This window comes from Oculina patagonica, chromosome 11 (assembly GCF_052425735.1).
Source record: "Oculina patagonica isolate OP01 chromosome 11, crgOcupat, whole genome shotgun sequence".
NCBI lineage: Eukaryota > Metazoa > Cnidaria > Anthozoa > Scleractinia > Oculinidae > Oculina > Oculina patagonica.
Window position 1 is genome coordinate 21,017,920 of NC_135768.1, and position 14,931 is coordinate 21,032,850.

The 14,931-nt window shown below is 36.4% G+C and overlaps 1 pseudogene across 1 annotated transcript; it reads right to left on the reverse strand.

The window, feature by feature from the left end:
* Positions 1-1,222: 1,222 nt before the first annotated feature.
* Positions 1,223-14,469, reverse strand: LOC144630697 (uncharacterized; annotated as a pseudogene). The gene is made up of 8 exons (XR_013566605.1): positions 14,296-14,469; positions 14,094-14,175; positions 4,931-5,504; positions 4,181-4,332; positions 3,784-3,803; positions 3,565-3,654; positions 2,644-2,804; positions 1,223-2,093 (listed from the first exon to the last, which is right to left on the reverse strand). The product of XR_013566605.1 is annotated as an uncharacterized LOC144630697 (transcript).
* Positions 14,470-14,931: the final 462 nt, after the last annotated feature.

Genomic DNA, 14,931 nt, shown 5'->3' on the forward strand with positions numbered 1-14,931 from the left:
TGTTCCTGTATGGAAGTTGAACCAATATGATGTTCCTATATTGAAAATGACCTTATATAGAAGATGTTCCTTTATGGAAGGTGCCCCTATGCAGCCATTTGAACACACTAATTTTTGGTGGCTGTAATGTGTCTTCTCTGAGTTCAGTTATTATCAGCATTTCTCTTATAAAAACATAATTATTCAAAAAATGATTTTGTAATCCATGACAAGCTTTTCACCATGTCACGTTTGTCTGAATAAAATTTTACGTATTAAAATTTTTAGTCATAAAATTAGCACAGAAATGGGAAGGATAAAAAAACTGAAACTAAACAATACCATAACGAATCACTTTAAATTATCTTGTCCATCATTAAATAAGTCCACAGTATACCAGTTTATATATACAAGTCCAAAGTCATTCTCTACAAAGGAATATTTCTCCGTTTATCATTGGTGATCCAATTACAAAATTGATATTCTTAATCTAAAAAAAGAGATATTGTTGATATTGCATATTTCAGCAGCTGCTTTGCATTTAAAAACTTGACCCCCTCTCCCCCGCCCTGCTACGCATTATTCAACTTTCTTCTTTCTCAGCTAGGCAATGTCTTGCTCAGTCTAACATTAAATCTAGGATTAAAACTCCGACTGTTGGAAAATCCCTTTTAAAAAGCAACTTTACCTTAATAATACTTCCTTACCCTAAAACCATAAACATAAATTTTAATTTTGCTTAATATATTGGCTACTTTTATGCAGCTTCGCTCACTGCAAGTTCTGCAATTTAAAATATTACTGGCATGCACTTTGTTTTTAGCCAAAATATATCGATCAAATATAAAAACCACTAACTTTATATTCAGTTTTCCCTTCTTGCAAGTTAAGTGAAGTACGAAATAGTTTTTTTTCTCTACCTGAATTACCTTTTCTGGGCTAAAATATGGCTTGTTGCCCAAAATAACTGGTCTCTGATCTCTCCCGTAGCTTGCATTTTTATTTTTTTTGCAAGCTTGCATGTCCTTTAACCCTTTCACTCCCAGCATCAACCCAGACTACAAACAAGCCCTCTTTTAGATATTATAGTGGGAAGCATGCAGCATCAGTAAGCCAAAAGCTTTGCTATCCAAAAGAGAGAGTGCCTGCAAGCTGGAGTCAAATTCTACATTCTAACTTTTACATTTGATTCTAAAACCTTGATATGTGAACATTCAAATGAAAGCTATAGAGCAGTCTTTCATGTGGTACTGTTTGTTTTTCAGAATGTTGTAAAATGAAATTTTAGTTTTTTCAACTTTTTCAACTTAAGAACTCTTGCGAGGTGGGAGTGAAAGGGCTAACATCTGGGATGGTCTTTCTTTTGGCCAGCTACGCTAACTCTAACAAAACCCTCCATTAAAAACCCCTTTTAATAAGACAGTCATACTTTTTGTAATTCCAGTAAATAAAATATCATACATCTCATTGTTCCATAATCAATTGATCAACTGTAACATGTGCCTCCCCTCCACCCAAGGGTACAAATCACAGGACTGTAACAATACCAGTATTCACCTCAAACACAGGTGTACACCAGAACAAACCAGAGAACACTAGACCGTCAGTAAAACAGAGGGAAACAGAGGCACCAGGTAGCTGGTCAAATAAGCTTCCTTCATTGTGTTTTAGACTTTGTGTCCAACAAGTGCTAGCTGACAGCAGCTGCAGAGCCTTGTGGGACAGGGCTTGGAGTACCAGATGCAGCCCTCGGTGACGGTACAAATGCTGAGTTGGCCAGTTCTAGCAGTGCATCAGCACCGGCAATGTCATTCAGTTTTTCAGTAGTACTACTCTTGCGGCGTCTTTTGATAAAAGACGCAGCTCTGTCCCTGCTAGCTGTTCGCTTTCCTTCAATTTCATCTTCAAGCCCTTGGCCATAACCACTGTCACTCAGCTCATCCTTAACAACCTTCTCCATGGTCTCTTCAATTTCGCTGTCAACTTCTTCGTCCGAGTCACCATGGTGATCAAATTCAAACTCACCATCCAGGGACGAGTCAGGCGAGATGTCTTGCCGCATTTTTACAGAATCAATCTTACTGAGGGATGATGATAGGGGTTTCCTGTTGTTCCTGTGAAGGGAATTTGATTAAAATGTTCAATATATCACCTGCATTTATACATGTAGCAAGACTTGTGTATAGGCAGTCAAGCCGTTGGGACCGGTTGCAACTGTCCATTTTAGAGAGGTGTCCCCGTCTTATAGGGAGCTTTAAGTTATAAGTGTGTAAAATGTACTGGCAAAAACGGCAGGGATGGGACCAACACCAGGTGTCTGTCTTAAAGAGGTGTCCATCTTATAGAGGTGTCTGTTAAGAGAGAGTTGACTGTATCAACAAATCAAAGCCTTATCTGGTAAAGGAGCAAGACCGTAACAGTCATACGGTTGAACCTCTTCAATGTGCATACCAAAAGGATCAGGGGGGGAAAGAAGAAAAAAAAAAAAGAGCGCCTGTATTAGGTGAAGGTGTCCACATTATGGAGGTAGAGTTTATTTGAATTTTTTAGGTCTCTTTCGGACCAAGTGAACTGTTATTAATTTAGGGAGGTCCCCGTCCATAGGGATAGGATAGACTGTACCTAACAGTGCCCCCTTAAATCTGACCACTGCCAAAATCTCACCTTCTGTGGGACTCCATCACTAAAGTTGATTTCCTGTCCTTTGCCATGGAAACAGCACCAGAGAATGAACCTCTGTGTCTGTAGAAGAAACTCTTTGGCTTTTTTCACCAGCAGCTCTTCTCTGTCAGTTGCTGAGGGTGGACATGATTGACACCGCACCACTAGGAATAAACACAAACCATCAGTCACCCATCAATCACTCCTGTTTTATTGTTTGTGTTGTTTGTTTGCTTATTTAGGGCAATTTTTGATTAAGTGTCATAAAACCATAATCACTCTGGCCAATAACAAAGGACACACTAATCTAGTGAACCAATCAAAACTTGAGGTAAACTTATGTAGCCAGCATGAAGGCATGGCATTGTATGTAACCAAGCGAGGCTTGGCTTTGGTTCTACTTCTATCTAGTTGAGAAAGTGGTAAAAAAATTTTTAACCAATCGCTTAGCATAGTTATTCAAAACCAAAGGAAATGAAATGCAAATTACTTTTGACACTCAAGCAGAATTTGCTATATCCCTCTTCTCCCTTTTTATGGATATATAACATCACATCACATTGCAATGCATCAAATGGCATTGCATGACATAACATAACACGAAAAATGTAACATGATCCAGCTTAACATAACATCATAATTCAATTTATTTCTCTTACAGCGTTTTTTAAATCAATATTGTAAAGCACTATTGGACTTCTGAATTTTGGCGATGTATATAAAACAACAACAACATATCATACCGGTAACATAAACATGACATCAAATCACAGTAACAGTCAGTTAGAAATGTAAAGATTATGTCTGTCTGTCTGTCTGCCTGTCTGTCAGTCTGTCTGTCTGTCGGTCAGTCAGTCAGTCAGTCAGTCTCTCTCTCTGTCTGGGAAATTCCCTCAATGAAAAGGTTTGTCAAGAAGCACTTACTTTCTGCCACTCGCACTTCAGGAGGTGTACTAATCATGCAGATTGTAGCCACAGCTTCTGCCTCCGCATCAGGATCAACTTCTATTTTTCCTGAAATAACAAAAATTAATACTTTAAAACCTTGTTCTAAACGGGGGACATACATTTCTTTAAAGTCAATAAAAATGTTTTACTTGCTTTTTGGCCTATCAGAAAAATAATACAAAGAGCAGAACTCACCAGCACCGCTTCCTAGGGAGCTGCAAAGAGAAAGGAAAAATACATTTATTACAAAACAAGTAAATAAAGAACTAAAAGTAAATAGGAATTTGAAGTGGCATATCACCAGAGTGGCACTTCAATCACTGTTCCAAGATCGAATTGGAATTACAAGTGTTGGTTTTTGTGGAGGAAAGGAAAACCGGAGAACCTGGAGGAAAACCCTCAGAGAAATTAGACGAAAACCAACAACATTAAACTCAAACCACATTATGTTGCTACATATAGGTCCAGTAATCAAACTTAGGCAATGGAAAATGAGCGCCCTTCAACCACTGCACCATCCCTGTCCCCCTATGACCTGTATAAACATCTACAGTTGTACAGCAATAATAACAATCAAACAAACCAACTGTACCTGCCATTATTCTGCGGTGACGGCGGTGGTGTGGTTAGAAGATGATGATAAGGATGAAAGGCAGGTGTTTTTCTAAGAGCTTGGAGAAGATTTGGTCGATATTCAGGATCTACAGTCCACAATGATCCTTTACCAACATTCTGTGGATAAAACTACTCTAGTGAGTCAGAACAGCCCAAAGCTTTAATAGAAATTCTCCTTACAAATTATTACCACACATTTCTTTGAATGATTGGTTTGAGAGTTTACATGTAGAAGGCACCTCTAACTTTAAAGTCTGTGGATGAAAGGTCCCTAGTGTGTGACCATTCAAATGAAAGCTACTGAGCAGGCCTTTCATGGTCTGTTCATTATGCTGTACAGGGTGGATAGCGCTATCTTTTGACTGTGGATAAATCACTAGTGTGTGACCATTCAAATGAAGCACTTAGCAGTAGTTATGTGTTTGTTAAGACTTATCCTGACAAGGTGGTTAGCCATTAAATTTTAATCTGGTGGAACCCTAGCGTGTCCATCCAACCTTTAAAGCAATTGAGCCCAGTACTTTCATGTGGTACTGTTTATTATGCTGTAGGTGGTTCTTACTTTTAAGTCTGAGGATTAAACCCTAGTGTGTGACCATCTAAATGAAAGCTACTGAGCAGTACTTTCACATGTACTACCAGTAGCAATTTCAATATTTTCCAAGTGGAACTTTTAGAAAAAATTCTCAGGAATTGTGATAAAAAAGTCTTTTCATTTGATACTAACCTGTCCTTTATCCTTGTCCACTTTCTTAAAACACTTGTTCAAAGACAGGTTATGCCGTACTGAGTTTTTCCACCCAAGTCTTGCATCTCTAAAATACGGAAAATGTTCCATAATCCAGTTATAAATATCCTTCACAGGCAACTTCTTTGAGGGTGCTTCCTCTATAGCCATGAAAATGAGCGACGAAAATGAATATGGAGGCTTTGATGGGCTCTTTCGTTTGTTCGCTAAAGTGTCTGGAGAGAAAGGCCCATTTGCCTGCCCACCTCTCGGAGGGGTGTCAAGAATATCTCCATTGGTGTCCCTGCTAGGGGACATTGGCGGCACTGTTGCCGACACCTCAAAACCTTTCAAAATGTCATTGTTTTGTAGCCAGTTAAGGCTTGTTAGGTCATCATCTGGGTCTCCTTTCTCTGTTCTGATGGCACCAAAACAACTACTGCTCAAGTTGATTTTTGCACTTTCATCGAAGGAGCTTCTGAAGCTTGAACCTCCGACTGATTTACTCAGATAAGGTTTAGAAGGAGCCTTCAATTTATCCAGCTCTGGCTTGCGTATTGGTGGCATCGTAAACCTGCAAATTAATGACAGAAGTGAAAATATTTTCCTTGATAAATATGTGACAACATTTAAACCAACATTAAAGTATTTAGTTACGCCTATTTAGCAGCTTATTAAGAGTTTTTTAAAACTGGTAACCTATTGAAAGATTATAACATTTAGCTTTTTACCCTATAAAGTTTTTTGGTCAGTATAAAATAAGACATAAAATATGTAAGACTGAATAAAACAAACCTGTTAAAAAAAACAGATGCACAGATCTCCATAATAATTTTACCAACTCAAATTACTACCACACAAGTAATAATTATTATTTTACACACAGGTTGGCAGCTTGCTTGTTTTTCTTGCTTTTCAATCAAGCAAGTTAACAAACAAACTATAAAATACTTAGACACAAACAAGAATCTTACAACTCAATTTTTTACGCAAAACAAAACACAAGAAACAATCAAAAATCAATTTATTCAACATTCAGAACATGTAAATTTTTTCAGTTTTAGTAATTGTAGACAATGAGCTGTCAAGGAGAGACAGGTTTTTTGTTCAAGAGCAATACAAACCGAATGTCTCCTAGCAACCATAGGGTAGCTAAAAACTGAACTTCTTCTAGAAAAAATATGAAAATTGAAATGTAGCTTACAATAGAAATTTGTTCTACGGTTTTAACGTCAACAAATATTTTCCTCCCCTATCTGTTTTGGTGGGTTTGTATATTTAATACTGAAGTCATTTAGCACAAGAATTCCCAGACACAAATGAAATCATCATCCTGACAAGAATGAAAAAAAAATTGACTTTCAAATAAAAGATATGAAACACTTGGCCATTTTGAAGATGACTATGCACATGCACAAAAACACGAAATACAGAACTTTAATTACAAAGCTGTCATGAGACACAGATATGATGTAACTCAAATGATATTTGATCAAAGCTGTTAGCAGCTTTTTTTTAAAGTCATAATCCTGTACTCTTAAAGCAAAGCATAAACCCTGCATTGGACAGGGTGGGGGAGAAAACGACAACAGTATGATGAAGCAACCACAAAGGGGTACAAAACCTACATGTTTCTGACAACAACAGGGACATTTTGTCATGTATATGTTGGGAAGGTGTTGTGTGATAAATAAAATATTACTTTATTGCCAAAAAAATTAATAATAATAATAAAGGCAGGTGATCAAACAGAATGAAATAAGTATTTATTTCAAGTATATAAGTATATAAGTATTTATTAAGTATTTATTATAAGTATTTTCACGTTTGCCAACTCTGTGCATCAACAAATAAAGGTGGTTACTCCACTATGTGGTGCATGTAAGCTTCATGTATACACACACACAAGTTTTGTGCCACACAAAAGGGTATGGGGTATTATTCTAGAGTTTTTTTTTTTTTTTTTTTTTTTTTTTTTTTTTTTTTTTTTTTTTTTTTTTTTTTAAGTGGTATAACTCTTTACGCCTTGGGTGATTAACATCAAATTTCTCCCACAGTATCAATACTTCATCGAGAGTAAAGGTTATGAGAATTAATAAAATAATCTCCAAAGTGAAATTGCTATTTGATCTTTTAACAAATTCTCTCAACTAATACTATAAGAAAATGAATAGAGATCAGTCAAGAGAATTTGTATGTGGATATTGGGGTTTAAAGGGTTAACCTGTAAAACATGATATGGCTTTTTATGCATGGGCCCTACAATAGAGTACAATTTTGAAAAGAAACTAGGAAACCTTACAAGTATGAGTACGCTTTGAAAGGAAAGTTATAAGAAAGAGCAATAAACAAAAAGACACTGGATTTGAAAGAATGCAATCAAAGATGTTTGAAGTCTGAAATACAGTGTAGGTCCAGGTTTTTTAGGTCAGGTCTAATTTTTTTTTCTTGTTTGGTCTGAATTAGATAAATGTGTTTTGATAACTATATCGCTGGCTCATCCCTGTCTGAAAGTCCCAAAGCAAAGCAATTTTTAGAAAATAATAATCAGAAAATACAAGTCACATTGTTTTGGACCAAAGTTATACAGTATACATGTTTTCAAAACAAATGAATGCCAGCTATGAAGAAATCCTTGAGCTAACATCAGGGCCTGCCAGTTGAGCAAAACAAATGGGGATGACGGCATATTACAGTCAACTCTCGCCTTGCGGACACACCGCTATTGCGGACACTCGCTATTACGGACAAAATCCAGATCCCCAACGAACAAGGTTTGACTGGAAATGACTCCCGCTATTACGGACTCTCGCTATAACGGACACGAAACAACGCCCGGAGCGTGTCCGCTATAACGAGAGTTGACTGTTTATGTTTTGTTGTCAAGCAACAAACTTAAGATAACCAAAAACTTCCTGCTGTAGACCTTATCTCTTGTAGGCTAATACTACTATTAATAGCTTGTGGATCTGAAGGTTTTGTACTATTCACAATACACACACAGTTACACTAATAAGGCCATGTTAAAGAAGAGATGAGTGTATAGCTCTGTAACTCTAGCTAACAGAATGTGATCCCACATGAACACAGTACCATGTTTGTTATCTTAGAGACAGAGTTCATGTGATCTCCATGTCAACAAAGGTGTTATCTGTTAAGCAGCTGCTATTTTTCCTTTGAGGATGACCAGTTGAAGTTTCAAAATCATGATAGGGCTTTAATTCTTTGCATACATGTAACACAGAATGTGCCATAGATTGTATAAATCTGAAATCAGTAATCTAGTTAACTGCCTTTATGTGGATGTTTATTTTTTGGAGGACCGATGAAAACCACACTGATAGAGGCAACCTATTTAACCTCAAGTTTCAAAACCACAGCGGAAGTATTATAATTACTAATAGAAGTGTAAGGAGTAAGCTTAGCATAAAGAACTACAAGTTTAGTTTAAAGGTAAAGTGAGTGCAAGCAAGGAAAAGTCAATTGTTAGGTGATTAAAAACAGTGATTTCTGGAATTGAATGAATAACAACCGGACATATGGCAACAAGATTACCAAACCTAAGGAGCTTTTGTAACTAATATGCCCAATAAGCTAAAGAAACAGCTGATCTTGTTTTGCTAAAGAGATGAGATAGAATTTCAGTGAGAAAACATCATGCAACTCATGTACATGCAGACCAGATCTTGAAATTTAACCAGGTCCAAAAAAATTATACAATTAAAATTTTGTGAATTGTAGATTTGCATACAGTTTTTAGCGTTAATTAAATGCTAATTTGATTTGGCATTTTCTAGAACAACTATTTATAAAAGGTCAAATAATTCAAATCCCACCAGGATACAAACATCAGTTAATAAACAAACTTGTGTTGCAACCCTGAGGCTCGCCTAGAAAAACCCTCATCCTACCTTTTGTGATAACAGTGTTTTCTGAAACATTATCTACAGCTTTAACACTAAGCCACTTAATGCTGACTTGCACTACATTTAAACCATTGAACCTGAACAGCGTTGTTTACTTTTCAATTAATGGTATAAAATGTGATTTGAACTATTTAAATTGTGCAATTATGCATTCAGGTCAGACAAAATATTTTCCAGAAAAATCTTGCAAACATTTGGCATAATAGAAACATATTTTTAGACAAACAGTCCCGTTAAATAAATTAATCCTCAAAATCTCTTTGTGAACCCTGCTAAGTAGCTGTAAATCCAAACCAACTTGACAAAAAGAGCATATTACTAAATACGTATAATTCAAGAGGTTGGATAAATTCCGTTCACAGTGATTTCAATTTTTTCCTGTTTTTAATGCTGTCCCCTGACATGAAGTTAACAGGTTTAAATCTTCATGATGAAATCTTGATCAGGAAACCACAACATGATTAGATTTGATTATTTATTTAGTAATGTGCTAAATTAAGCTCGGAGTTACACAATAATTTACTGGATGAGTTCAAACATGAACAACGTCATAATCTTATGATTCAAACATAAGAACAGAAAACAATTGTTTACCATAATTCTTTTATGTCACATGTTTACTACATGTAAATATCAGAAGTCTGTGACACTGATTCACTTTTTTCTTCAAAGATATACTTTAGGTAAAAAGAGCAAGGTAAGTAACAGGACTTGTATTTTGATACCACCGTTATATGGTGAACTTTTAAAATCTATCAGTGCTCTAAAGATGTAGACTGACCTTTGTCACTTGTCGAACTAACATTGCATGACTACACGACAGTTATGTAACATGCGATCCTTTTGGAGGTAATCAAATTTGCAGCCTACAGGTACACAAAAACACCATCTGATAGCAAAGTAAGCTACGGCTGCAACAATTTATTTTCAGCGGGTAACTTGTGATTATTTGCTTGGAAACGAGCTCATGTAACATTAAACATTGTACATACATGCCTTGGCCCAGCTATGCATAAAGAAAACAAACAAGGAAAATAACAGAGTCATCATGCTACAACTAAACTTGTGAGCTGATGACTGACAAGAAAAATAAAGTTCATATTGCACACACATCAGTTTAAGGAATTGCGCAAAACCTCAGTCTCTGGATTGATCAACATGTTTGTTTCTCCTTACAATAAAAACTTTGTTAAGAAAAGAGAAAATCATCAAGTAGGAGATAATAAATTTATGTACCACTAAATTTACAGAACTAACACTAAAAGAACTGTATGGTTTAAATTTAAGTAGCAAGAAGCACAGTGGCCTAAATGGTTAGAACACTGGACTCAAGATTGAATGGTCCCTGTTCAAGCCCTGGCTGGGGAAAAATTATACTGGTTAAAATATCATTTAATCAGTATGACTTACAAAGAATGAAAATTGAAAGTTTTTTTTTCCGAAACAAACTTGCATGGCATCTATCAAAATGTTGCTGTTGCACTTTGCTGGAAAACGAAAGGAGATGACATCCCACAACAACATGACCAAAGTCCAAGTAAATACTTATTGAAAAATATTATTTGCGTAGAAACTATTATGTACTTGTTACAAGCTTGGCTGCTATGGCAATACACAATTCAACTTCATTAGACATTTAACGTTTCCAGTTTAACAGTTGTTAATCTGGTTTTCATAAACACATTTTTTAGTGTAATCAAGTTGGATTTAGCACATTGGGAAAATGCTATTTATAAATTATCTTTCTGGACAGTGAACTATTTTTGGTTAATAGTAGAAAACACACACAGGTGTCTGGAAAGGTTCTAAAATTTCACCCAAACAATATAATTAACTTGTGAACTATTGTTGAAAAAGCTGCGTAAATTCCACACAATGGAAAACACACTACCTTAGAGGGTGGTAAAGGGGGGTCTAGATCAGGTTTCACAAAAATAAAATGGCTTTTTTATATTCACAGAAAATAGCCATTTCTGGAAATGAAGATACATGTAAAAGGTGTTCAATTATCTATTGGAGTAGAGTGACCAGGGACCCAGAATGACGATCAGGTCAAGGTACATACATGTATGAACTGGTCACACAATCTATCAAAGCAGTCTTGTTTTTGTTCGTTCACTGGATTATTTTTTGGAAGGAAGAAAGAATCACGGTTTGAGGTCACATTTCGTGAGAAAAGAAAACAGGAGTCATTTAAAAATTCTCAGAGAAAAAAGTCAATTCACGCTTCTCAGTTATGTAACCAAATCATGTTTCATGAGAAAAAAATAAAATGAATATTACAAAGCTGACAAGCAGCAAATTTCTGACTTTAAGGCAAGTAACAGACATGCGACCAGAGGGAGAAATGAAATTTGAATTAAAGTGGCAATTGTGATGTCACAAGTTAAAAAAGAGATTAAATTGTTTTTTGTCTTCACACATTAATAGTCCAAAATAAATGATTTGTGGAAAATAAGAGATGAAGATTATCTGTAGAAAACCCACAGAGAATCCCGTAGCAGCAGGAGTTAGTATGTGCCCAGCATACCTAATTTCCCTGCTGACTGAGATCTCTCATGTCATTCACCTAATGACGCAGCCAAAATGCTCAGAGTAAACCTGTGATAGTGCCATCTTGACGGGAGTCAAGGAGGCTACAAGATACCGAGAACAGGAGTAAGATCTTTTCTGAGCATAAGGGTTGTGCCATTGGCTGAAAAACACATTTACACTGGCTTTTTCCCACTGTTTATGGGTAATGGTTTATCGCTATGACAACAGTGTGACAGTAGCCATATGACAAAACCACCTTAAATAAAAACAAGAACCTCATTTCTGCTTGATATCTACATGTATATTCATGCAATAAAAAAGGTACGAATTAGCATGAGGTGCAGTCAATTGCATATTTATAGGAGATATTCAGAAATTAAACTGAAACTCCACATTAGCCAAATCGTGAATATTAAAATAGAATCAACAACAAATTTTAACTACTACAAATTCCTTTCACAAAAAAAATGTTAGTGCCAGTGAAATGTTCTAGTCTTTAGGGTTTAAGGTCTAATGGGGAACTTTAAAAGATGAGATCAGATCTGCTAGTAAATATTTCAGCCTGGCAGAATAATAACTGGGCTGTTTTCATTCATGAATATAAACAAATAGAAATGAAGCAGTGTGGTCAAAACATAATTCAATCTCACAGCAAATATTTTCCATTGAAAATAATTAGTACTTTGCTTTTAAGCTAATTTCTCGGCTCTCTTCGGATTGGCTGTACAATTTATCAACAATAAATTGGCTTGAACATTTTTCATGTTTCCCAACAAAGTGTGTTCTAGTGATAAAAATTTTGCCAAACTAGAAATCGCCCCAAGTTACCGTCCGAGTTGCTGTATTGATTTTGTAAACAACTTCGAAAGTCAAGTTTGTTCAATGCTTCAAGAGATTTTTCATAAAGGAAAATAGCACTAACTATATTCATAAATGCAAAAAACGTTTCGCCAATATGGTATCGATTAATTTTATCTCTTCAACACATGGAAAGTGAAAGGCCTACGTGCTGACGCACAAAAATTATGGTAATAATATTATCTAGCTGCAATTCAAAATAAAATTCCTGCATGCTTAATTTAACGAAAAGTTGTCCCTTGTGGTACAGATTTTTTTAAAAAACAAACTTTTGCGTCTGGCTGTTACCTAGATATTTAATCTCTGTTTTCTTAAGTTGCAAGAAAATTAATATGAAATGAAAAATTGTTAGCTGGGGGCAAAAGGGATTTCCTCTTAGCTTGAAATCGATGTTGTTGGTTCCAAAATGTCTACTGCACGCAACGCACGAAAACGGCGGCGTTCTAGAACGCAACAAAGATTCTTTTACTGTATGTTTTCGAGTTAAATTGATTGACCGATATTGTTCTAGCGCTTTTAAAATCTATTCAAAACAATGGCATAAGCCACAAGCTACATGTATCAAGAAATTAAAAAACACACCATGGTATATTGAATTACAAAAACATCATCTAGAGTGAAATTTGCTGCAGCGTTCGCTACAGATGTTGAACAGAATGCAAGCGTGGATTCCTTTATAGGAATTTTACACAATACTGCGTACATTACCGACTCTTTGAAAGCGTCAAACTTCCTTCACACTGAAAAACATGCTTCATGATTTATTTATCTCTATTAAATATTCTTTTTATTTTCTGCGAAGAACGTAACGTCAAGAGCGTAACTGCAAAAGTTACGCGTCCAGAAAGCAACGAATTTGCTGGGTAGCTTTAAACAGCGGAAGAAAATGCGAAAAAACAAATCAAAACTTTCAACCGTTAAAGAAGAATCGAGACGGTTGTGACCTGTCGTTGCGCGCCACAATAACACCCCAACACCATGCGGCCGATTTAATAATATATTGAAATTTTACGAGGCGAAAGACAAAGACTTCACAAAGAATAGCTTGAATAGCGCTTGCTAGTGAAGGCCTTAAAAAATCGCGACAAATTACTTTCTCGACGAGTTCTAACAGCAGAGCCAAGTTTGCGAATAAATTCGGTTGAGTGACTCCTTTGATATTTTCATCCAACACAATCACCCCCATAATAGATGCACACAATTTACTATTTCCGAAAAGAATAAAACTTTGGTCCCAAAGGATGTCCTTGGTAATTCTAACACTAGAGCTGACCACGACACGAGCCGAATCCAGCCAGATTTATTGTTTTTTTGTTGCACGAAAGCAAGGGAAGATTTGTAGAGTGAAACTGAAAACGGAATTTTTACAACACGAGCGAAATTCTTCGTATTGTAATGTGCTGTGTAGATCGCGCAAATGTGCTCCGAAAACACACGTGTTAAAATAAATATTCATTACAAATAGTACTCATATGTTGACATGACTTTCTTGTTAATCGGGATTTATCAAAGTTTGGTGTTTGACTTTCGCTAGGTCCTGATTTTGCGCCGATAACTTTCAGTGAATCAAGCCAGGCCATTGAAAAATGGAGGCCACAAACATAAACTAAAGCTTCCCACAGGCAATCTTCTCGACAATTCAGCGAAAGTCTTTCATTTGATACTGTCACAAACACTGTGGACGCTTTAGGAAAACAGTCAATGCAAAGACCTGGGCAGTGATTTGGAATTAAGTCCTGAAATGCCGGCAAAAGGTTTATAAAGATTTCCACACGGGAGGACGCAACGTGGCTATGGTGCGAAGCTAAAAAGATCATATGACAATGTGATACGAAAATGCTCACCTCAAATTCGCCAGTTTAATTCTTCAGTTCATCGTTGAGGCTTTCTCCAATTTCTTGGCCTTCTTTGTGTTGCAGAACAGCGCTAAAACAAGCCAGCGAAACAACAACCGTTAACACAGCACATCACATGAGCAATAACCATTCGTTCCTTCGAAGGCGAATGACGACATCGTGAAAGCAATAGAAATTTTCGAACGCTCACCTCGACAATTCTCCACAGTAAGGCAATTAAAAGGCCTTGCTTTTACACCGAGACAAGACAGCTTCGGTATCAGTAGCCACAGAGAGGAGTCGATCTTGCTAAGTATCTCACATTGGTTTTAAGAGGAAATGAAATGATGAAGGGACAGAGAAGGACCATGGAACAGGAGGGCTGGTAACCGAGGTAACGTCAAGCCATGAGACTTGTTCCTATGGTAACAAGCGTCCGAACCACTTTGCCGCCAAATTGCAAAGTTTCTTTTAGCCGATATAGCCCCCACTTGAAAACCACTAATTTATACCGGCCAATGTTTTGTCGAGAGCTAATATTCTGTTTTCATTCCTAATAATAAAAATGCGCATTGTAAATGGCTACTAAAGCTTTTTCGACTTCTAAAGTAAAAACAGACGGTTATATTTTTCAAAATATTTTGAAAGGTGTATTGAAATAATGGTTTACCGCCTCGTTTGAGGCGAACAAAAAACAATTTTCTATAACTCAGAATACCACCTCTGGCTTTGGAAAACTAAACACAATAAGGGGCACCGCAAAGACTGTTTTAGAATGTCGTTTAATATATTACTTCCTAAGACCCTGGCGCGTAACAAAAAATTTTATGAAAGCGCGTCGACGCGG